Here is a 22,576-nt window from a genome sequence, read left to right on the forward strand (position 1 = left end):
TATGCTGTATTTCTGCATATCGGATGGAATAAGATTGATTGGACTTTTTTTACATGTTTGACACTTTTTGGTTGCTACATTGTTGCTCTTTGGGATATATTCAGGAACTTTTTCTTTTGGGTTTGACACATTCCCTTGAGGGTTTGATTCACTTTACTTTTTGTTACGTTGTTTTAGCTTATAGAACACGGAGTTCTTTGTCTGGATACACATTTTCGGATAATATCAGCACTGCAGGATCCAGTGGCGGCTGGTGCGCAAACAAACTGAACAATTCTGAAAAATACTGAATCAAAAACATCAATTGCAGCCACTGTGCCCATCATGTGCAGACTCTGTGCCCAGCAAACACAGCCACCTGTGCCCATCATATGCAGTCAAATGTGTCCATCATTTGCAGCCAACGATGGCCATAATATGCAGCCAACTGTGCCCATCGTATGCAGCCTCTCTGCCCATCATATGCAACCGACTGTGCCCATCATATGCAGCCAACTGTGCCCATCATATGCAGCCAACTTTACCCATCTTATGCAGCCAACTGTGCCCATCATATGCAGCCAACTGTGCCCATCATATGCAGCCAACTGTGCCCATCTTATGCAGCCAACTGTGCCCATCATATGCAGCCAACTGTGCCCATCATATTCAGCCAACCGTGCCCATCTTATGCAGCCACTGTGCCCATTATATGCAGCCAACTGTGCCCATCATATGCAGCCAACTGTGCCCATCTTATGCAGCCTCTCTGCTCACCATATGCAGCTAATTGTGCCCATAATATGCAGCCACTGTGCCCATCATATGCAGCCTCTCTGACCAGCAAATGCAGCCAACTTTGCCCATCATATGAAGCCAACGATGGCCATAATATGCAGCCAATTGTGCCCATAATGTGCAGCCAACTGTGCCCATCTTATGCAGCCTCTCTGCCTATTATATGCAACCAATTGTGCCCATCATATGCAGCCAACTGTGCCCATATTATGCAGCCTCTCTGCCCATCATATGCAGCCAACTGTGCCCATCATATGCAGCCAACTGTGCCCATCTTATACAGCCTCTCTGTCCATCATATGCAGCCATCTGTGCCCATCATATGCAACCACTGTGCCCATCATATGCAGCCAACTGTGCCCATAATATGCAGCCATTTGTGCCCATAATATGCAGCCATTTGTGCCCATCATACGCAGCCACTGTGCCCATCATATGCAGCCTCTCTGCCCATCATATGCAAACAATGTGCCCCCTGCCCTCCCGTTGTCTGCCTGGCACTTACCCCATTGTGGTGGTGGGTCAGACAGCGGGGCAGGCAGTGAGCTGTTGGACGTGTAGCGCGGCGATGTATGAAGGACTCTTCCATGCAAGTCTTCTTCCTGTTCTGCACGGCGGCCAATGGGATCGCCTCTACCTTCAGCCAATCAGGTGCCCGGTATTACATCTGGGCCTCCTGATTGACTGAGAGGCGGTTCTGTGTTTGCAAAGCAAATATTCATTTGATTTGCTAACACACCTGGGTGCACTGCGAACGGTTTGTGCTTGCGGTGCACCATTTTTGAAGCCTATTAGAGCCCATGGCTCTAATCAGGTGCTTCAAAAACACCCCCACCGCTGTTGTAATTCAGACGCCCAGCGCCCAAAAAGGGGCCATATGGCTTCAGCGGCCATGGATAGATTAATGCAATGCATGAATCTATCCATAGTACACAGAGGGGGTGGCTGGAGAGAGAGGGGGGTGGCGCTGGCAGGATCACTAATATTAGAAAGGGTCATATAGAGACAATATTTAATTTATGTTATTTACTTTAATGTTTTTTAATTTGAATGTTTAACACACACCTGGGTACAGCCCTGTCTTCCTTTCACATGTGCGATTTTAAAGCGTGACATGTTTGGTATCTATTTACTCGGCATAACAACATCTTTTATATTTTACACAAAAAATGGGTTATGTTGTGTGTTTTAGAAAAACCACTGAGCAAATATCGTATGACATTAAAACAAATACAAAACCCACCCAAGTTATTCTCTAGAGCAGGGGGTCTCAAACTGGCGGCCCTCCAGCTGTTGCGGAACTACAAGTCTCATCATGCCTCTCCCTGTGGGAGTCATGCTTGTAACTGCCAGCCTTGCAATGCCACTTGTAGTTCTGCAACAGCTGGAGGGCCGCCAGTTTGAGACCCCTGCACTAGAGACTCTGCTTTAAAATATATATATATACCGTATTTATCGCGGTATAACGCGCTCCCGCATATACCGCGCACCCCTAAAGTTGCCCCGAATCCTGTGGAAAAAAAGTTTTTTTTGTACTTACAGTTTTGGTGTCTTGCATGGCGTCCATCGGCGGCCTCGTCAGGTCCGGCGTTCGTGTGCGGCTTCGGGTGTCCTCTTCGTCGGGTCCGGCGTCCTTCTGCGGCTTCGGGTGTCCTCTTCGTCGGGTCCGGCGTCCGTCTGCGGCTTCGGGTGTCCTCTTCGTCGGGTCCGGCGTCCGTCTGCGGCTTCGGGTGTCCTCTTCGTCGGGTCCGGCGTCCGTCTGCGGCTTCGGGTGTCCTCTTCGTCGGGTCCGGCGTCCGTCTGCTGCTTCAGGTGTCCTCTTCGTCGGGTCCGGCGTCCGTCTGCGGCTTCGGGTGTCCTCTTCGTCGGGTCCGGCGTCCGTCTGCTGCTTCAGGTGTCCTCTTCGTCGGGTCCGGCGTCCGTCTGCGGCTTCGGGTGTCCTCTTCGTCGGGTCCGGCGTCCGTCTGCGGCTTCGGGTGTCCTCTTCGTCGGGTCCGGCGTCCTTCGGCGTCCTTCGGGTGTCCTCCCCGCTCGTTTCCCGCGCCGAGTTTTGAATACTGCGCCGACATATACAGAGCGCAGTACACTCGTATATTGTCGGCAATGCTCGGCAACTCTCGCGCTGACGTCCTGTACGTCCAGGACGTGAGCGCGGAAGGAGCCGAGACTGCCCGACTATACCCTGCGCTCGGTATATGTCGGCGCAGTATTCAAAACTCGGCGCGGGAAAGCGGGTATCGGCGTATACCGCGCACCCACGATTTTGCCCTGATTTTCAGGGCAAAAAAGTGCGCGGTATACGCCGATAAATACGGTAATGCTTGTAAGTAATTTTCTAGCAAAAAATACTGATTGTTACACGTGTACCTAATAAAGTGGCCAGTGGGTGTGATGAAATCGAATGGTCCGCATATTTTATTCTGACCCCCGCAGCCTGTTATGAGGACATGGGGGTAATTGTAGCCGGGGTAGTACAATGACAGAGGAACTGCCCATGCAGAAGACTCCTTGTACCTTTAATGAGGTCCAGGGAGGCCGTAGCTGGCGGTTGGTTGCCTGCCAGCACTCCGGGGTGATTGTTCAGGACGCATTAGCGAGGTGTTTGAGCACCAGACAAATATTTGTTATCAGTAAATAAATGACTGAAGCAGTCAGACTAGTATGTTAAGTTTAGTTTATTTGTTGGGGGTTTTCCTATTTAACTTCCAGTAATAAAAGAACATGACATCGCTTTAGTTGGCCGGCATACAATAGTAGAACGGGTGACTCAATGGAGTTTCGTTTCTAGGTCTTTTCCACGTTTTTTTTTTTTTTTTTTTTTTTTTTATGTCTTTATAGGGCGTGTTTTTTTTTTTTTTTTTTTTTCATATAATTGTATTATTTAGTATGTTATTTGTTATTCAGTCGGCATTGGGATGAGTATGCTTATGTGGTAGGTGCTTTTCCAATGAGTTGCGCCAGTCCAAACTGAATTTAACGGTGTGGCAGCCAACTTCTATTGAATAAAAGGGAAGGTTCACATAATCACCAGTTGCCCACACAGGGGTTCTTCCATATCACAGTTAACTGAAAATGCCAAGTCACCTGGCTCCGTTGTCAGCAGAACCAATGCTCCTCTTACCTGTGTTGCCCAGCTCACTCAGCTTTTAGTTGCAGTGCCCTGCTGCACGGCCTACTCCTGGCCTCTGGGTAGGGGTTCTCCTGACACCCCAATAGGAGCCAACCTGACTCCTGGGACGAGAACTCCTTGCTACTGGCTGGGGAACCTCTGACCCCTGGGTGAGACCTTCTGTCTCTTGGCTCATGGCTAGGGCTCCTTGAACCCCTGGGCGAGACCTCCTGTCTCTTGGCTCATGGCTAGGGCTCCTTGAACCCCTGGGTGAGACCTCCTGTCTCTTTGCTCATGGCTAGGGCTCCTTGAACCCCTGGGTGAGACCTCATGTCTCTTGACTCCTGGCTAGGGCACCCCTGACCCCTGGTTTAGACCATCTGTTTTTTGACTCCTGGCTATGGCTCCTCGAACCCCTAGATGATACCTCCTGTCTTTTGACTGGCTAGGGCACCTCTGACTCCTGCTTTAGACCTCCTCTCTCTTAAATTTTGGCTAGGGCTCCTCAGCCCCCTGGTGAGACCTCCTGTCTCTTGACTCCTGGCTAGGGCTCCTTGAACCCCTAGATGAGACCTCCTGTCTCTTAACTCCTGGCTGGGGCTCCTCAGACCCCTGGGTACGACCTCCTGTCTCTTAGCTCCTGGCTAGGGCACCACTGACTCCTGCTTTAGACCTCCTGTCTCTTGACTCCTGGCTAGGGCTCCTCAAACCCCTGAATGAGACCTCCTAGCTCCTGGCTAGGGCACCTCTGACCCCTGCTTTAGACCTCCTGTCTCTTGTCTCCTGGGTAGGGCTCCTCTGACCCCTGGATGAGACCTCCTGTCTCTTAGCTCCTGGCTAGGGATCCTCAGACCCCTGGGTTAGACCTCTTGTCACTTAGCTCCTGGCTAGGGATCCTCAGACCCCTGGGTGAGACCTCTTGTCTCTTAGCTCCTGGCTAGGGCTCCTCTGACCCCTGGGTAAGACCTCCTGTCTCCTAGATCCTGGCTAGGGCACCTCTGACCCCTGCTTTGGACCTCCTGTCTCTTGACTCCTGGCTTTGGCTCCTTGAACCCCTGGGAGAGACATCTTGTCTCTGAGCTCTTGGCTAGGGCACCTCCGACCCCTGGTTTAGACCTCCTGTCTCTTGACTCCTGGCTTGGGCTCCTCGGACCCCTGGGTGAGACCTTCTGTCTCTTAGCTCTTGGCTAGGGCACCTCTGACCCCTGGTTTAGACCTCCTGTCTCTTGACTCCTGGCTAGGGCTCCTCGGACCCCTGGGTGAGACCTTCTGTCTCTTAGCTCTTGGCTAGGGCACCTCTGTTTGAGACCTCCTGTTTCTTGGCTCTGGGCTAGGGACAATTGTTTTTTTCTTGTCCATTGAGGGACACAGAAAGTCTTAAAACCTTCGGGTTATATTGCCACCTATACGTGGCATGCACAGTAGCCCTGTGCGAATATAGGCCACATCCAATGTTATTAGGCTATGTTATTTCTCTCTATAGCGAGTGAATCAGGAAAATATCACATTATGGCTACTAGTGAGAGTTGACAGTCATAGTAAATAAGCATTTATCTTAACTATATATGGGACACAGTTTTAATTTTCCAAGTCCCTATGTCATAGGCTGGTGCTTGGTACCAATCACCAGGTGAGTGGACACTGAAAACGTTTAAAAAAGGTTTGAGGACACGCCCCCGGGCTTCCACCCCTCTCAATGAGTCCTCAGTTTTTTTATGATCAGCTCCATCTAGTGGCAATAATGCAGTATTTAATGACTCCCTCTATTTTGTATAAATGAAGAGCATTTGATCTGGAGAGAAAATAGCCTGATAACATTAGATTTGGCTTCCATTTGCACAGAACGAATGCAGGGCAATTGGCTCTGCAAGCACCCCGTAGCTGTGTGCAACGCATGTGGCTGGGGTTGTGCTAGTGCAGGGTCCGAGCAGTTAAAGCAGGGGGGGTGCAGTGCAGAATTTACTAATGGTGGAACCTTCCTGTAAATATCAATGTGACTCTTCAGGCACCATCCCTCCAATGAAACAACAAATAATTCCCCCCAGCCCTGTAAAAGGGACAATGGGGAGAGGTCAATTATGGGACTTTAACTGTGCCACAAAGAAGTCATGTACATCAATGTGGATACAGCATTCACAATCTTTATTATACAAATACAAAATGGTTAAAATATGACTGCATATGGTATACAACATAGGTATGAGACATTTGTTTGCTGTATATATTGGTGTTGCGGATTAACGCATTTCATAAGTTGACTCACTTCCTCAGGATCCGTGACTCGCTTACATTTTTGACCTCTCCTCGTTGTCCCCCTTTGTAAAGGGCTGGAGGGATTTATTTGTTGTGGAAAGAGCTGCATGATTAATCGCTAAGATTTGAGATCGCAATTTTTCGCCTCTCGCGATCTTAACAAAGCATTTTCCTGGTTCTATGCAGGGAATTCTCTGCTCAAGCCGACAGCTGTCAAAAAAACAAACAAAAAAAAAAAAAAACAGGCAGTCTGCCAAGTTTCACAACATTCCTTAAGCTAACTATAAACATTGTAACGTTTTGTTCTTTAGATCAAAGGAATGAACTTCTGTCTGTAAATTAGGTCAGTTTAACAACTTAATGACTAAAACCTTTTTCTGACACTTGTTAGATTCAAGTTAAAATCATTTTTTTTTTTATAGAAAATTACTTGGAGCCCCCAAACATTATATATATATATATATATATATATATATATATATATATATATATATATATATATATATATATATATATATTTTAGCAGACCCTAGAGAATAAAATGGTTGTTGTTGCAATATTGTATGTTGCACCGTATTTGCGCAGCCATCTTTTTAATGCAATATTGTAGAAAAAAAAATACACTTTAATAAATAAAAAAATAAAAAAACAGTAAAGTTAGCCCAATTTTTTTGTAGTGTGAAAGATGAAGTTACGCCGCGAGAATCATGATCTTTATTCTAAGCAAAAAGATAATGATTCTCGTTTTGGCCAGAATCGTGCAGCTCTAGTTGTGGGGTGATACAACAGCTCCTCCGCCCCCTGTCAAGCACCTCTAAAAAGTGATCTGAGCATGGGTCTCTTTTTCAGAGTAGCGACGGTGTATTTAAAGCGGAGTTCCGCCTTTGTTTTTTGTTTTTTTTAAGTCAGCAGCTACAAATACAGGAGCTGCTGGCTTTTAAAATAAGGACACTTACCTGTCCTGGGCGCTCGCGATGTCGGCACCCGAAGCCGTTTTCTCCCTCGGCTCTCGGGTGCTGCCGCCGCCATCTTTGGTAAGGGAATCAGGAAGTGAAGCCTTGCGGCCTCACTTCCTGGTTCCCTACTGCACATGCGCTGCGCGATTCCACTGGTCCCTGCTGTCTTCTTGGATCTGTGTGTCTCCCAGAAGACAGCGGGTGGGACGGAGAAGGCGCCGGATGTGGCGTAGATACCTGCGGGTGGCTTGGGTATCTATGCCCAGAAGTGGGAACAAAATACCTGTATTAGACAGGTATCTGCTCCCCCCTCCCCCTGAAAGGTGCCAAATGAAACACCGGAGGGGGGGGGGATTCCGAAAAGTGGAAGTTCCATTTTTGGGTGAAACTCCGCTTTAAGGGTGTGGCAGCCCACTTTTATTGAACAAAATTAAAGGTTCACATAATCACCAGTTGCCCCCACAGGGGTTCTTTCATATCACAGTTAACTGAAAATGCCAAGTCACCTGGCTCCATTGTCAGCAGAACTGCTGCTTATCTTACCAGTGCCTCTGACTGTATGTGGTATGTGAACGAGCCCTTAGGCAAGCCATAAGCATGAGAAGGTAGTCGGATGATGTGACTATCAAAAAACCTGGACATGTCTCCCCTGCGTGTCCTCCTTTGGGCCTTTTTACGCCTCACGCTGCCACAGCTCCTGCATAAGATGCCCCCTCAGGGGAGTCCTTAGTTCTCAGGACACCCATCTACATAATGTTCGTGAGTACCCTTAGATAGGCCATATCATTTTTATTACATACCATCCTTCTTTACAGTAGTTACCCGTTGTTCCCCCAGAATAGTGACATTTCAGACTAGACATTGCTGCTCCTGAAGAGTGGATTTCAATACTCCACGAAACGCGTCGAGCCTTTGTACACACAATGGTTCAGCCGACCATGTATTTCTCTACACTCATATGGACTTTTTGCACATTATTATGGTCATTGAGATTTTATGCTACAGGAAGTTTCTCAGATGGTGTAGCACATACCCCTACCCACTGTCATGTTTTACCATGTTCCTTATGTACATATATGAATTTTGCTGTGATGTTATGCATTTAACCTATGGATTGTAATTGATTTACCGTATTTGCCGGCGTATAAGACGACTGGGCGTATAAGACGACTCCCTATTTTTCCAGGAAAAATGTTGGTTTTGGGATATACTCGCCCTATAAGACTACCCCCTTCCTACTAGTCTGTCTGGAAGCTGAGGGGTAGCCAGAACAACCGCTGACAGAAACAGGCTTTTTCAAATCTCACTGTGCTGTGCCATTACATGCCCCACTGTGCCATTCCATTACATGCCCCACTGTGCCATTAAATGCCCCCACTGTGCCATTCCATGCCTCCACTGTGCCATTCCATGCCCCCACTGTGCCATTCCATGCCCCCACTGTGCCATTCCATGCCTCCACTGTGCCATTCCATTACATGCCCCACTGTGCCATTAAATGCCCCCACTGTGCCAATCCATGCCTCCACTGTGCCATTCCATGCCTCCACTGTGCCATTCCATGCCTCCACTGTGCCATTCCATGCCACCACTGTGCCATTCCATGCCTCCACTGTCCATCAAATGCCTCTACTGTGCCGGCCAAGACGATCTCCCTACCTTATTTTTTTTTGCTATTGACATCCATGTTTCAGGCTGCGGGCATCCATGATTCAAAAGCCGCGCCTCCTCCTCAGACTGTTCCGTGATAGGCGGAACACAAATTTTCCCAGCGGGGCGTCTGTTCAGTGTTCCGCCTATCACGGATGTCCTCTCGTCCGAGGATGAGAAGGCATCTGTGATAGGCGGAACACTGAACAGAGGCTGGGAAAATTAGTGTTCCGCCTATCACGGAACAGTCTGAGGAGGAGGCGCGGCTTTTGAATCATGGATGCCCGCAGCCTGAAACATGGATGTCCGCAGCCTGACGGAGACGGATCCGGCTTATAAGACGACCCCCGACTTTGGATGCATTTTTTTGCATCCAAAAGGTCGTCTTATACGCCGGAAAATACGGTACATATCAATATACATATCAATATACCACTTTCTGGCTCTGTACTGCTGACTGCTTGTCTCATTCAAAGTCCCGCCCTGTTCTCTTTTTCTCCTATCAAAAAACCTTCAGTCTGAAAGCCCATTCTACAGATGCATTAAAGTTCATGACCCGCTCTTGTGGGAAAATAACTGGTCCAAAAACAGACAGTTATTTTTAGCTGCTGCAAGAGGCATCTGCTTAGATTTTCCACATTTTCCAAAATGTAATTGGCCAGGTTAAGGACAGGTTGACTGTAAATGAAAACCTGTTTTTTTAGTGAGATATTTTTTTTGAGTCATGTTATAATCTTCCTGTAATCCACTTATAATATAAATGATAGTCCATACTACTAGTACACATAGGAAGCAATATGAAGGCACCATTGATTAAAGGTGAGTAGACGGAGCAGCTGATGCGTCATCGCTATGTATGAGGAATTCACTGGTTCAGTTACCTACAAGTTCCACCCTCTGTGTGTCTTGTGCTTCTATTCCTGGCCGTCCTGGCTGTTCCCTCCAGCCGTTATGCTGGGTGCATTATTGCAGCACGACACCTGTGTGTTCCCAATCTCTAGCTGGAAGCTGCAACCTGAACACATGAGCTTTTGTTCGGATTTCTAATGCCAGAGACACGGCTTTGATTGTAAGCTTTTAGGGGGAAGAATTCTCTTTGTGTTGCCTCCATGTAAGGTATGTTTTATGTTCAATTAGACTTTGAACTTTCTTTTTATCTCCCCCCCCCCCGTGTTTGCACATTTCACAGTCTAGAGCAGGGAGAGCTGGGAATGACAACACGAGAGTAAATCATTAAAAAAAAAAAACACACCTAGGCTGGAGCAGTGCGGCCACCGCGCTTATTACTCTTAAAGTGGCCACCTAAGACACTAAAAAGATAGCTAAAGGAATTAAAACATATATATTTTTATATACATTTTTATTTATTTATTGAATTTATTTATAAAAATATATATATATATATATATATATATATATATATATATACACATATATTTTTCTTTCTTTCTTTTTTTTACACCTGCAAAGGAATTAATTAAAAAAGTAAATTAGAGCTGCCCATTATATATACATATATATTTATACACAGTCTCGGCTACATGTGAATTGAGTTTGGTGGTCTCAGCCCGGCTCCCGGTGGGTGTGCTATGCGAGGTAAGCCTGCACTTAGTACGCCCACCCCCCTCCCACAAAAACCACCACACTTACACGCACTCGAAATTGGGTTAATATGCACGCACTTTGACCACGCGGTCTCTAAAAAGAGAGGCGAAGGACTAACGGGGCTGGTTGAGCGGGCTAGATCCTCTCACTCCCTTATAGGGAGTCCCTCTGCCCCGTTGGGCTTCAAAGCAGAGCAGGTAGGGCGGGCTGTGTGGGAGGACCCCCTCACACACCCGCCATTGCCACCCGGGGCATGGAGAAAGGTGGCAGAATGCCTCTGGGGGAGGCCTGCCTACTCCCAACTCCTGCAGTCCGGCTCCTCTCTCGAGTACACGCACAAAATACACTTTAAAAAAATATATATATTTATACACAGAATCTCACAAAAGAAATGACACTTTGTATCTACAATGTTGTGTAGTGAGTGTACAGCTTGTATAACAGTGTAAATTTGCTGTCCCCACAAAATAACTCAACACACAACCATTAATGTCTAAACCGCTGGCAACAAAAGTGAGGACACCCCTAAGTGAAAATGTCCAAATTGGGGACCAATTATCCATTTTGCCTTCCCGTTGTCATGTGACTCGTTATCGTTACAAGGTCGCAGGTGTGTTAAATTTGGCGTTATCGCTCTCACTCTCTCATACTGGTCACTGGAAGTTCAACATGGCACCTCGTGGCAAAGAACTCTCTGAGGATCTGATTCCCCATTGAGAACGTCTGTTGATGACGAAACGCGTCTGGGACGGCGTACACTGACGTCACCGCGCTCAACGGAAGGAGGAATGGCTCCTATAGTGCCGGCCGGCATTTGTTTAAATGCTTTTAAACTCTTTGTGTTTGTAAGTACGATTCTTTTTTGATGGTATTAAATTTTATACGGAATTACACTATGGTCCGTTTTTTCTCTGTACCCATGAACCGGGACCTTTTCTCTACAAGCATTTAGGCTGCTTTCACATTGGGCGGTGGAGCCGCGGTGACGGTATAGCCACGCTATTTGTAGCGCCGCTATACCGTCGTATTTAACCGCGATATTCGGGCACTAGCGGTGCGGTATTAACCCCCGCTAGTGGCCGAAAAAGGGTTAATACCGCCTGCAATGCGCCTCTGCAGAGGCGCATTGTGGGCGGTATTACCGCGGTTTCCCATTGATTTCAATGGGAAGGCGCGGTATAAGAGCGGTAAACACCCGCTCCTATACCGCTCCAAAGATGCGGCTAGCAGGACTTTTGGAGCGGTCCTGCTACCGCACCGCTTCACATTGAAGCCTGCAGGGCATGATTGACCATGTGTGACCAGTGTCCCCGTGTGTGACCAGTGTCCCCATGTGTGACCAGTGTCCTCATGCCCTCATGTGTGACCAGTGTCCTCATGTATGACCAGTGTCCTCATGTGTGACCAGTGTCCTCATGTATGACCAGTGTCCCCATGTGTGACCAGTGTCCTCATGTGTGAACAGTGTCCCCATGTGTGACCAGTGTCCCCATGTGTGACCAGTGTCCTCATGTGTGACCAGTGTCCTCATGTGTGACCAATGTCCTCATGTGTGACCAGTGTCCCCATGTGTGACCAGTGTCCTCCTGTGTGACCAGTGTCCTCATGTGTGACCAGTGTCCTCATGTGTGACCAGTGTCCCCATGTGTGACCAGTGTCCTCATGTGTGACCAGTGTCCCCATGTGTGACCAGTGTCCCCATGTGTGACCAGTGTCCTCATGTGTGACCAGAGTCCCCATGTGTGACCAGTGTCCTCATGTAAGCCGAAGTCAGAGGGCCAATGTCGTTGCCCAGCACCACCTCGGCAGGTAGGTTGTCCATGATACCAACTGTGGTCTTTCCTGACCTGGCTCCCCAGTCTAAGTGCACCCGGGCGGTGGGTACGCGAAATACAGCACCCCCTGCGACCCGGACGGCAACTGTGCGAGTGGACACGTTCTCTGGCTTTACCAGATGTTTTTGAATCAGAGTGATAGTAGTCCCGGAATCTCTTAGGCCTTGTGCTAATTGTCCATTCACCCGTACCTCCTGACGGTGATGCTGACGGTTATCCGGAGAGGTAGCTTGTATTGGGTCTGCCTCATACCAAATTCCCAGACATTCCTCAGGGCCCCCCTCGGTCTCCAGGCAGTGGGCCGCAGAGGGACGTGATGGAGTGACCTCTGTGTTGGGTGTTGTGCGTCTCCAATTGTTATTTGTAGCTCTCAAAGGGCAATAACGAGCAATATGTCCCGTGTCGCTGCAGTGATGGCACGTCACCCTAGGCGAATCCCGGGGGTAGTTGTTAGGCCCCTGAGGACGTGGTGGGACTGGAGACCGAAACTCTGGGCGTGGGGTGACGGTTGGAGTACGCGGTTCTACCTTCTGAGCCAGCCGCGTAGTACCCTGGCTTACTTTCCTTGTCTCCGCGTACTCATCTGCTAGCCGAGCCGCCTCGTTTAAGTTAGAGGGACGGCGATCTCGTACCCAGTCTTGTATGTCTGCGGCCAGGTCTTGGAAGAAATGTTCCATTAGGAACAGCTGCAATACTTCCTCCCCGGTGTTGGCCTTGCACCCTTGGACCCAAAGGGATGCCACCCTTTGTAACTGGTTGGCCCATTCCATGTGGGAGTCCACAGCCATCTTCTTGGACTCCCGGAAGCGCCGGCGGTAGGCTTCTGGCGTTACGGCATATCGGGTTAGCAGCGCCTTTTTAACTTGCTGGTATTGTAAAATATCCTCTGGAGCGAGAGCCCGAAAGGCTTCATTGGCTTTGCCCGACAATTTCCCCGACAAAATAGTGACCCATTGGTCTGGTGGTACCTGGTGTAGTGAGCACTGCCTCTCAAAGTCTGCCAAATATCCATCTATTTCCTCCTCACTTTCTACAAAAGCTTTAAATGCAGTGAACAGTATCTTCTTTCCTGTAGCAGCAGGTGGGGGAGTAGGAACTGCAGGTGTAATGGGCTGTCTCGCTCTTACCAGTTCCAGTTCTTGTCCCCTCTTCGTTTGTATCTCTTCCCTTGCTTCCCGGAACAGCTGGTTGATTAGTTTCACGGACGTTTCTGGATACAAGGATAATCTCCGCTGTACAATCCCAGTAATTACATCTTCCTCGCTGATCCAGGGGCTCCGTTCCTTCCATGGATCCATCCATTTCGTCCAGCTCCAGCAGTTCAGCTATCAGCTCCCTCCGTGGTCTGTTGCTGGCGCTCCTACCACGACTCTCTAATAGATCTTTTAGTGTGGGTCTTTTCAGCCTGGCGTACTGCAACTCCATTCAGCACTTGCTCTTTGGATAAAAGGACCATCCCAGTGCTGCCAACCAATGTAACGGCTACCCAGCTAGGGTGAGGGTCTCAGCCGTTGGAGACGTCCTTTTCCCTGGCAAGCTGCGATATGCAGGTACCGCCGGTATATCCCATTGAACGCCCTTCCAAGAAACGAGACGGGCTACGTTTGCAGAGTCAAGCAGGACTGACTTTTAATGCCACATTTTACCTCCTTATATCTCGTTACAAACTTTACAGAAACAAATGACACCCAGGGGGGGCTTCAATACACATACTTTGAAATAATGATATTCCCTTGAGCCAATCAGCCGCTAGACGTTTTGGCTCCTAAACTTAGCTGGATCAGACAATAGAATTCAATTAACCTTTAAAACAATTATCACTCACACATAATCCCCATCAGCATACACCTCACAGGGGGCTGTTACCTACACAAGAGAGAGTTCATTAGCTATGCAAGGGGACATTAGCATTCAGCAGTGAAAGAGACCCTTTGTCCAGTTAACCCTTTGAGCTCAGAATACAATGTGGTACATCCAATTGTGACAAGCCATGCAGTTCCTTGTAGTCCTCCCTGCATGAAGATTATCGATGTCCAGGCAGCATGCATAGATCCGTTACAGTTACCATGTAAACTATTTGACTGGAAATTCCCATTCTACAGATCTTAAATACATAAACAGCTTTGAGGTTTCTCATCCAAGTTTTTTTTTTCTTTGAAGAACCGGCGTGGAGGCATTTCAGGCTCAGACAAACGTGACTGAGGCAGAAACTGTTATCAGTGATCTATAAATGGCTCTCAAGACTGATCAAGATAGAGAATTATTGCAGGAGACCCATAATTTGCTTGGTTTAAGTGCTGCATTTTGAATTATAGGTTGGTGGAAAGAAAGCCTCTTTAATTCTAAGGGACTTAAGGGACTAGAGCCTCCTGATAGGATGACCTGATCAAGTGCTTTGCCTGAGTCTGACAATCCTACAGGATTAAAACCTGTTCAGAGCCCACGACACCTTTCCTTTAGTAGTGGCCATGGCGAATTCACATCGTAATCCATCTTGATGGTCTGGTAATTTTGTAGAGGTAAATTATAATTTTTTCGCAATATTTATTGTGTTTTGGAGTTTTTTTCCAAGCTTATCTCAAGGTAAAAATACGAAACCTGTTAGTTATCGAGGCACTAACCATCATCAATCAGTGCTGCTCAAATTCATGATTTCTCAAATATAGTAAAACCTCAGATTGTGAGCATAATTCGTTCCAGAAACATGCTTGTAATCCAAAGCACTCGTATATCAAAGCAAATTTTCCCATAAGAAATAATAGAAACTCAGATGATTCGTTCCTCAACCATTTACTCACAAGTCCTTCAGTCTATAGTCCATATAAAAAGATTATAGCAATGTGATGGGTTGTGTGACCATAAAGGGCCAGATCCACAAAAACGGACGTATACTTAGGCGGGCGTAGCGCATCTCATATGCGCTACGCCACCGTAAATCAGAGTGGCTCCTAGGGTATCCACAAAGAACTTGCTCCCATATGCGGGCCGTCGTAACGTAAATCTGCCGGCGTAAGCCCACGTAATTCAAAGTAGGCTTGGAGTGGGCGTGTTTTATGATAATCTGGTTTGACCCCACGTAATTGATGCTTTTTACGCACATGCGCCGTCCGTGGACGTATCCCAGTGCGCATGCGCAAAATCACGTCGCAAATAGTCAACGCTGGCCCAGTTCTGTGTCATTTTCTCAGGCCTGACTAGCAGTATCTCGTTATTAACTGCCGAGTTCCATGTCTCTTGGTGATGGTTCTGCTTTTAGACCAATAAGAACATCATGATCCCATTTTTCCTCATCAAGGAACAATTAGTTAGTCTCTATACAATAGGAATCCAATAACTGAACAGTCTCAAAGGTTTCCGAAAGGGTATGACTTATATTTCAATCAAATTTAAATGAGTTTATAATTCTAAAATCCATTAACCTGGGGTGCCCTAAGGCTTGATGCTCCTCTTGGGTATCTCCCCCCTGACATAGAAGAAGTATCACAATTGCTTTAGTTCTCTTAGCCCACATGTGAAAATTGTCATTAACACACGGGATGCTTCTCCAGATTACCGGAGACACCTGAATTATAGCGCCACTCTCTGGCAAAAGAAGAAATGAATTAGTAATTTTTCCAATGCTAGTATTCTGGTTCCCTTAACCCGTTTTCGTTACACCGCCGCAATTTTTCCAAGTTAGTGCCCGATCCACAAAGCACTTACCTGGAAATTTGCGGCGGTGTATCGTAAACAGGTCCGGCGCAAGGCGGGCCCAATCGAATGGGGCGAGTCCCATTTAAACTAGGCGCGCTCCCGCGCCGGACGTACTGTGCATGCTCCCGTCGCAAATTTCCCGACGTGCTTTGCGCGAAATTACGACGCGCCGACGTTTTGTGAATCGCGACGGGTAAAAAAGACTTGCGCCGGGAAAAAGAAAAAATTTAAAAAAAAATTGAAAGCGACGTGGGAAAGACGGGCATACTTTAACATGGTGGAGTAACTTTACACTTTGTTAAAGCAGCCCTATCTTTGCGACGGGAAACTAACACTCGCGACGACGTAACGACGGGAAAAATCTTCGTGGATCGCCATAACTCCTAATTTGCATACCCGACGTTGGTTTACGACGCAAACTCCCCCCAGCGGCGGCCGCGGTACTGCATCCTAAGATCCGACAGTGTAAAACAATTACACCTGTCGGATCTTAGGGATATCTATGCGTAACTGGTTCTATGAATCAGTCGCATAGATAGAAACAGAGATACGACGGCGTATCAGCAGATACGCCTGCGTATCCCTTTTGTGAACCTGGCCCAATATATCTTAAACAGGCTTCCAAAATGTCCATTGTGTCCTTTGGAAAGGGTTGAGCTTTCACTTCTTGCTGTTTGGGATCAGTAGGCTGCAAAATAAACCTTAATCCAAATATGAAATTTCCTCTCATTGGTAAAATTGTCAAACTGGCTACATCTAGCATTGTGCTCAGTGCCAAATATTAACCCCTTGACCCTCAGAAGGTTTTACCTCCTCCGTGACCACGGCATTCTTTGCTATTCAGCACTGCGCTGCTTTAACTGGTAATTGTGCGGTCATGCCACACTGTACCCAAATTACATTTATATATTTTTTTTCCACACAAATAGAGCTTTCGTTTGGTGGTATTTGATCACCACTGGGTTTTTTTTATTTTTTTATTATCCACTTGCCACCAGTATAATAAAGTTATGCGGCGGTAAGGTGGCACTGCTGCGCTGAATCACGTGCTAGGTACCTGATCCAACACTTCCGGATCTGGGGCCCGCCGTCACTGTATTTAGAGACAGCGGGAGCTGATCTGTGGGTACTGTGGACCCGATGTCCACCAAACCGCTGAGCATTAGGCAGAGAGCCAGAAAGGTGATCTGCCTATGTAAACCAGGCAAATCGCCGTTCTATCAGTGCAGAAGCCATGGATCCTGTGTTCCTGTAAATCAGGAACATGGATCTATGCCTTACCCTATATAAAAGCACCTTCCACACAGTACACAAACACTGGCTAGGCACACAGTTAACCCTTTGATCACCCCTGATGTTTAACCCCTTCCCAGCCAGTGCCATGACTAAGCACTGAACTAGTGTGAAACGCGTAGGCTGCTTTTCTCTCTATTTTTGCTGTTTCCTGTGGTGCATTTTCTATTGATTTTACCAATAAAGACAACTTAAGAAGTTTTTTTGGAGTGCGGCTGTCCATCCTTTTGAAATTTCTACCATTTGCCTAGTTCATTGCCGACACCCTTGGTTTCCTGAGAAGTTCCTGATTGCTTAGTAGACCCACCTGGAGCGGTGACTCCCTTCCCCTGTCATTAGTACAGTGACAGTGCATATATTTATTCAGGGAAGCCTATCCCACAACCACCTAACAACTGTCCCTGAGCCACCCCCATCAAATCATTCTCTGCAGCTATTACCCTTTGTACCACCGCCCCCTCCCTTTAGAATGTAAGCTCTATGAGCAGGGCCCTCCTGTACCTTCTGTATTGAACTGTTGTCCCCCCTATACATTGTAAAGTGCTGCGTAAACTGTTGTTGCTATATAAATCGTGTATAATAGTAATGTAATAATAATATTTATAGCACTGATCACTGCATTGGTGTCACTGGTTCCCACAAAGTGTCAAAAGCGTCAGTTAGTGTCCCGACTGTCCGCCACAATATAGCAGCCCCGCTATAAGTCATTGATCACCACCATTACAAGTAAAATAAATAAATAAAATATCCCATAGTTTGTAGACGCTATAACTTTTGTGCAAACCAATAAATATATACGCTTATGGGGATTTTTTTTTTAATCAAAAATATGTAGTAATGCTTAACAATTACTATTACGTTACGAGTACAAATTATTATCAGATGAACCGCACACGCTGTATTTACCATTCTTCTAAAATAAGCGTTATTTGACACATTCTGTATGATAACCTCTTGTTTGTACAAATTATCCAGAAAACAATAAAAATGATAGGAAAAATAAATAAATATGTAGTATGATACATATTGGCCTAAATTGATGATGAAATTAGATTTTTTCATTTTTTTTTTATTGGATATGTTTTATAGGAGAAAGAAAAAAAAATATAGGCCCGGATTCACATACATCTTCGCATATTTATGCCGCCGCAGCGTATCTTTTTTACGCTACGTCGACGCAGCGCAGAGAGGCAAGCACCGAATTCACAAAGCACTTGCTCTCAAATCTGCGCTGGGTTTCCAAGGCGTAAGTCGGCGTAAGTGGAAGTGGGCGTGAGCCATGCAAATGAAGCGTGACCCCATGCAAATGATGGGCCGAGCGCCAGACAGATACGAATAACGAACGGTGCATGCGCCGTCCCGTGGACGCATCCCAGTGCACATGCTCACAATCACGTCGGAACAACTGCCTAAGATACACCGGATCACTGCGTACGGCGTGAACGTAACCTACGCCTAGTCCTATTCACGTACAACGTGAACTACGTAAAATACGCGGGCTTGAGTTCCCTGGTGCAGACCTTTCCATGTCTGCTGCTGAGTTACACCTCCTTTATGGGGCTTAACTTTACGCCGGACGTACAACTTACTCGCACCAGTTGTAGCCTGTGTTGGGCGCACGTATGATCGTGAATCGCCGTATCTCCCTCATTTGCATATTTCAATAGAAAATCAATGGGAGCGCCACATGCGTCCAGCGTAAATATGCGCCCACAATACGTAGGCAAGTTATGTCGGTTGGATGAAGCCTATTTTTAGGCGTATCTTAGTTTGTGGGTCGGCGCATAGATACGACGGCGCACATTTGTACTTACGACGGCGTATCTTGAGATACGTCGGCGCAAGTGCTTTGTGAATCCGGGCCATAGTTTTTTCTTTCAAAATTGTCGCTCTTTTCTTGTTTATAGCACAAAAAATAAAAATCGCAGTGGTGATCAAATACCACCAAAAGAAAGCTCTATTTGTGGGGAAAAAAGGACAAACATTTTATTTGGGTACAGCGTCGCACGACCGCGCAATTGTCAGTTGGTTAAATACATGAAAAATTACTGAAACGTTTTCTACTTTCTGTAATAAAACATATCCAATAAAAACAGAATAAAAAAAAAAACTATTTCTTTGTAAATTTAGGCCAACATGTATTCTGCTACATGTCTTTGGTAAAAAAATAAATCTCAGTAAGTGTATATCAATTGGATTGTGTGAAAATTATAGCATCTACATACTAAGGTATATATACTGGAATTTACACCGCTATAGGCGCTGTACCGGGACACACAAACCCCCATGCTCCTGCACGCGATCGCACGTGAACGCACATTGGGTTCCCTGCCATACAGGGGGCGCATGCACGTGCCTCCAGCGCGTATATATACCGGATTTCGTCTAGGAGAGCCATTTTACCGCAGTATATGTGCGGGATCCGTTTAGGAGAGGCTGTGCCAAAGAGGAGACCCAGGGCAAGCCCCTTGCTGGAGAGAGCCAGAAAGAAGGCTGGTCACTCAGAACTCAGAGGGCCAGATTCAGGTACAAATGTGGCGGCGTAACATATCGTCTTTACGTTACACCGCCGCAAGTTTTCAGCGCAAGTGCCTGATTCACCAAGCACTTGCGTGTAAACTTACGGCGGTGTATCGTAAAGACGTCCGGCGCAAGCCCGCCTAATTCAAATGGGGCGTGTACCATTTAAATTAGGCGCGCTCCGAATGTTCTGCGCATGCTCCGTTTGGAAATTTCCCGCCGTGCTTTGCACGAAATTACGGCACCCCGACGTGTTTGTGAATGTCGACGTGCGTAACATACTTACGCAAAAAAAATCTAATTCGACGCGGGAACGACGGCCATACTTTAACATGGCTTGTCTAAAGTTAAGCCATGAAAAAGAAGGCTTAACTTTGCGACGGGAAAAAACGACTTGCGACGACGTAACGCACGCGAGTACCTTCGTGGATCGCTGTAAAAGCAAATTTGCATACCCGACGCTGGAAAACGACGCAAACTCCACCCAGCGGCGGCCGACGTATTGCAGCCTAAGATCCGAAGGTGTACGAAGCCGTAAGCCTGTCGGATCTTAGCCAAATGCCGTCGTATCTTGTTTTGAGGATTCAAAACAACGCTACGACACGGCAAATTTGAAAGTACGCCGGAGTATCAGCAGATACTCCGGCGTACTTGTTCTCTGAATCTGGCCCAGAGTTTTTTTTCCCATGGGGCAGATCTGTTGACATTGCAGGTCCCTCGTCTACTCCAGTGGCTGATTTTTACTTCGGCACTAAATGGAGCCCACTTAATCATTTTATAAACCTAGATTGTCACAAAGGCCTCTCGATTTTCCATAATCTTTCTGGTACATCAAATTCACTTCTAATAAAAGAAATATATATATAATTTTCAACTTATTTTTAGAAATATTTGGAAATATTTTCAAACTAGGCTCATTTCACTTCATATCTGTTTTTTAGGGTGTTCTGTGATGGAATGCAAAAAGGTCCCCACAAATAGCCACTGAAGAAGAGAAAAGGTGAGCCAAATGTTTTCATTAAAGTGGGGCTCGTGCCAAAGTGTTTCTTGAGTTTTAGCTTTGGATGGGGTGGAGAAGAGTTGGAATTGAAAAAAAAATTCTTATGCTGTTTAATGACCCCCCCCCCACCTCTGTCTACCCCAGACACACAGCAGAAAGTAAGATGATATCAGACTTTTGGGGGGCCGGACTGTGGCCAGCAGAAGTGGAAATTTTCCTGGCATCAATGGAAATAAACATTGCCACATTTGGTATTAGTGGGAGCAATAGTGCCCCACCGTTGGTGTCAGTGGGAAAAATGGTGCACTACTGTTGATGTCAGTTGGCAGAATAGTGTCTCATATCAATGGGAGGGATATGCTTCAAGGGCCAAATAAAGGCAAGCAAAGGGCCACATTCAGCCCCCTGTCTGCAGTTTGGACACCACTGCCCTAATAGCAATGATTAATAAATACGTTTTTTACCTACACCCTCCCCCTAAAAGCAATGATTAATAAATGAATCTTTTACCTACACCCTCCCCCTAAAAGGGATAATTAATAAATCATTTTTTTAAGAGATAGCTTTTGGGTGCTTACATATTTTTTTTTATTTTTGCATTTATAGTGGTGTAGTTTTCTGTGAATATGCCCAGCCCTTATAGTGGATGGCATCTCCATTTATATTCACAGAAAATGTACCAATAAAAAAATAAAAATAAATGAAACACCCAAAGGCTATCTCTTAAAAAAAACATATTTATTAATTATCACTTTTAGTGGGAGGATGTAAGTATGCGGGTGGGGAATTTTCCCCACCGCATACCTACACCGTCCCCCTAAAAACGATAATTAGTTAATTGATTTTTTTACCTACACCCTCCCCCTAAAAGCGATGGGTGCCGCTTACAAACCAAAAATAAAATGTCATTATTTTATTTATCGTCGTATCTCTGTGATCCGGCCGTCGTATCTATGCGGCTGATTCATAGAATCAGGTTACGCATAGATAGCCCTAAGATCCGAAGGGTGTAATTGACTTACACCGTCGGATCTTAAGATGCAATTCTATGCCGGCCTAGCAGTCGGCGATTCCGGTGGCGGTGGCGATTCCATTGCGGTCGGCGTAGAATATGCAAATGACTAGTTACGGCGATTCACGAACGTACGCTTTACCCGTCGCTCTAAATTTACGCCGTTTCCATCGAGATACGCCGCGTAAAACTAAGGCTGCCATCTAGGTGGTCTAGCCAATGTTAAGTATGGCCGTCGTTCCCGCGTCGAAATTTTTAAATTCACGTCGTTTGCGTAAGTCGTCCGTGAATGGCGCTGGACGCCATTTATGTTAACGTCGAAACCAATGACGTCCTTGCGACATCATTTAGCGCAATGCACGTCTGGTAATTTGACGGATGGAGCATGCGCAGTACGTTCGGCGCGGGAACGCGCCTAATTTAAATGGTGCCCGCCCCATTTGAATTAGGCGGGCTTGCGCCGAGCGGATTTACGTTACACCGCCGCAAGTTTACAGGTAAGTGCTTTGTGAATCAGGCACTTACGCCTTGCGGCGGTGTAACGTAAATGGGATACGTTACGCCGCCACTGCGCAACGTATTTGTCTGTGAATCTGGCCCATTATACCTTTCTACAAGCAGTGCTAACTACAAAACATTTTATTTTTTTTACTTTTTCACTCCCAACTTCACAGAAGGTTAAAAATAACTTCCCATCAACCTTGCCAATTCGCAATCAAAAACTTGTAGCGGATTTTGGAGTTCTGTCAGATATTGTTCGTTGGAGTTAATGACCCTACAAGGTGGTGTCAGTGATAAGATTGATTTTAGAGTTGTTATGTTTCGAAAAAAAACAAATGCCAACCTGGACTTCTTCTGCAGCGCCGGCAATAG

At 46.5% G+C, this 22,576-nt stretch overlaps 1 protein-coding gene across 4 annotated transcripts in view; it reads left to right on the forward strand.

The window, feature by feature from the left end:
- The window catches only part of PLCB4 (phospholipase C beta 4), a 477,241-nt gene that overhangs the window by 146,668 nt on the left and 307,997 nt on the right, over positions 1 to 22,576 (forward strand). For 3 of the 4 annotated variants that reach the window (XM_040351702.1, XM_040351705.1, XM_040351703.1), the window contains exon 3: positions 20,633 to 20,691. The gene's annotated coding sequence lies outside the window, so the exon portion shown is untranslated. Of the gene's footprint in view, positions 1 to 9,684; positions 9,862 to 20,632; positions 20,692 to 22,576 lie in introns of those variants that run through there. The other variant, XM_040351704.1, reaches the window with a different exon arrangement.

This window comes from Rana temporaria, chromosome 4 (genome assembly GCF_905171775.1).
Source record: "Rana temporaria chromosome 4, aRanTem1.1, whole genome shotgun sequence".
Lineage (NCBI taxonomy): Eukaryota > Metazoa > Chordata > Amphibia > Anura > Ranidae > Rana > Rana temporaria.